The sequence below is a fragment of the Coregonus clupeaformis genome, unplaced genomic scaffold, assembly GCF_020615455.1.
Source record: "Coregonus clupeaformis isolate EN_2021a unplaced genomic scaffold, ASM2061545v1 scaf1374, whole genome shotgun sequence".
NCBI classification, from domain to species: domain Eukaryota; kingdom Metazoa; phylum Chordata; class Actinopteri; order Salmoniformes; family Salmonidae; genus Coregonus; species Coregonus clupeaformis.
In genome coordinates, this window is record NW_025534828.1 from 5,779 (window position 1) to 8,885 (window position 3,107).

A 3,107-nucleotide genomic window follows, 5' to 3' on the forward strand; every position below is an offset into this window, starting at 1 on the left:
ACACAGGGACAGAGGTACATGTGAGTGTTTGGACACAGGGACAGAGCAGGACAGAGGGACTGGTGAGTGTTTGGACACAGGGACAGAGCAGGACAGGGGGACTGGTGAGTGTTTGGACACAGGGACAGAGGGATAGGTGAGTGTTTGGACACAGGGACAGAGCAGGACAGGGGGACTGGTGGGTGTTTGGACACAGGGACAGAGGGATAGGTGAGTGTTTGGACACAGGGACAGAGAAGGACAGAGGGACAGGTGAGTGTTGTGTAGACAGGGACAGAGCAGGACAGAGGGACAGGTGAGTGTTGTGTAGAGAGGTAAAGATACAGCTCTCACAACACAAGCAGTCTGACCTTTCAGAGGGTTAGCTGTGAATCCTCATAATAAGTCTGACCTTTCAGAGGGTTAGCTGTGAATCCTCATAATAAGTCTGAACTTTCAGAGGGTTAGCTGTGAAGAACTCAAATAAGTCTGACTTTTCAGAGGGTTAGCTGTGAAGAACTCATAATAAGTCTGACCTTTCAGAGGGTTAGGCTGTGAAGAACTCATAATAAGTCTGACCTTTCAGAGGGTTAGCTGTGAAGAACTCATAATAAGTCTGACTTTTCAGAGGGTTAGCTGTGAAGAACTCATAATAAGTCTGACCTTTCAGAGGGTTAGCTGTGAAGAACTCATAATAAGTCTGACCTTTCAGAGGGTTAGCTGTGAAGAACTCATAATAAGTCTGACCTTTCAGAGGGTTAGCTGTGAAGAACTCATAATAAGTCTGACCTTTCAGAGGGTTAGCTGTGAAGAACTCATAATAAGTCTGACCTTTCAGAGGGTTAGCTGTGAAGAACTCATAATAAGTCTGACCTTTCAGAGGGTTAGCTGTGAAGAACTCATAATAAGTCTGACCTTTCAGAGGGTTAGCTGTGAAGCACTCAAATAAGTCTGACCTTTCAGAGGGTTAGCTGTGAAGAACTCATAATAAGTCTGACCTTTCAGAGGGTTAGCTGTGAAGAACTCATAATAAGTCTGACCTTTCAGAGGGTTAGCTGTGAAGAACTCATAATAAGTCTGACCTTTCAGAGGGTTGAGGTGAAGAACTCATAATAAGTCTGACCTTTCAGAGGGTTAGCTGTGAAGAACTCATAATAAGTCTGACCTTTCAGAGGGTTAGCTGTGAAGAACTCATAATAAGTCTGACCTTTCAGAGGGTTAGCTGTGAAGGTCTCATAATAACTCTGACCTTTCAGAGGGTTAGCTGTGAAGGTCTCATAAAACGTCTGACCTTTCAGAGGGTTAGATGTGAAGGTCTCATATTAAGTCTGACCTTTCAGAGGGTTAGCTGTGAAGAACTCATAATAAGTCTGACCTTTCAGAGGGTTAGCTGTGAAAGTCTCATAATATGTCTGACCTTTCAGAGGGTTAGCTGTGAAGAACTCATAATAAGTCTGACCTTTCAGAGGGTTAGCTGTGAAGGTCTCATAATACGTCTGACCTTTCAGAGGGTTAGATGTGAAGGTCTCTCATATTAAGTCTGACCTTTCAGAGGGTTAGCTGTGAATCTCATAAAAGATGACCTTTCAGAGGGTTAGCTGTGAAGGACTCATAATAAGTCTGACTTTTCAGAGGGTTAGCTGTGAAGAACTCATAATAAGTCTGACCTTTCAGAGGGTTAGCTGGAAGAACTCATAATAAGTCTGACCTTTCAGAGGGTTAGCTGTGAAGAACTCATAATAAGTCTGACCTTTCAGAGGGTTAGCTGTGAAGAACTCATAATAAGTCTGACCTTTCAGAGGGTTAGCTGTGAAGAACTCATAATAAGTCTGACCTTTCAGAGGGTTAGCTGTGAAGAACTCATAATAAGTCTGACCTTTCAGAGGGTTAGCTGTGAAGAACTCATAATAAGTCTGACCTTTCAGAGGGTTAGCTGTGAAGAACTCATAATAAGTCTGACCTTTCAGAGGGTTAGCTGTGAAGAACTCAAATAAGTCAGACCTTTCAGAGGGTTAGCTGTGAAGAACTCATAATAAGTCTGACCTTTCAGAGGGTTAGCTGTGAAGAACTCATAATAAGTCTGACCTTTCAGAGGGTTAGCTGTGAAGAACTCATAATAAGTCTGACTTTTCAGAGGGTTAGCTGTGAAGAACTCATAATAAGTCTGACCTTTCAGAGGGTTAGCTGTGAAGAACTCATAATAAGTCTGACCTTTCAGAGGGTTAGCGTGAAGAACTCATAATAAGTCTGACCTTTCAGACGGTTAGGTGAAGAACTCATAATAAGTCTGACCTTTCAGAGGGTTAGCTGTGAAGAACTCATAATAAGTCTGACCTTTCAGAGGGTTAGCTGTGAAAAAACTCATAATAAGTCTGACCTTTCAGAGGGTTAGCTGTGAAGGTCTCATAATAAGTCCGACCTTTCAGAGGGTTAGCTGTGAAGGTCTCATAATACGTCTGACCTTTCAGAGGTTAGATGTGAAGGTCTCATATTAAAGTCTGACCTTTCAGAGGGTTAGCTGTGAAGAACTCATAATAAGTCTGACCTTTCAGAGGGTTAGCTGTGAAGGTCTCATAATACATCTGACCTTTCAGAGGGTTAGCTGTGAAGAACTCATAATAAGTCTGACCTTTCAGAGGGTTAGCTGTGAAGGTCTCATAATACGTCTGACCTTTCAGAGGGTTAGATGTGAAGGTCTCATATTAAGTCTGACCTTTCAGAGGGTTAGCTGTGAATCCTCATAAAAAGTATGACCTTTCAGAGGGTTAGCTGTGAAGGACTCATAATAAGTCTAACCTTTCAGAGGGTTATCTTTGAAGTACTCATAATAAGTCTGACCTTTCAGAGGGTTATCTGTGAAGGTCTCATAATAAATCTGACCTATCAGAGGGTTAGCTGTGAATCCTCATAATAAGTCTGACGTTTCAGAGGGTTATCTTTGAAGTACTCATAATAAGTCTGACCTTTCAGAGGCTTATCTGTGAAGGTCTCATAATAAATCTGACCTATCAGAGGGTTAGCTGTGAATCCTCATAATATGTCTGACCTTTCAGAGGGTTAGCTCTGAAGAAATCATAATAAGTCTGACATTTCAGATGGTTAAATGTGAAGAACTCACAATAAGTCTG

General features: G+C 42.1%; 1 long non-coding RNA gene across 1 annotated transcript; it reads right to left on the reverse strand.

The window, feature by feature from the left end:
* Window positions 1-2,291: 2,291 nt before the first annotated feature.
* LOC123486950 lies at window positions 2,292-2,687 on the reverse strand. Its single transcript, XR_006659563.1, has 3 exons — window positions 2,651-2,687; window positions 2,399-2,440; window positions 2,292-2,313 (listed from the first exon to the last, which is right to left on the reverse strand). It is a non-coding gene; the product is annotated as an uncharacterized LOC123486950 (long non-coding RNA).
* Window positions 2,688-3,107: the final 420 nt, after the last annotated feature.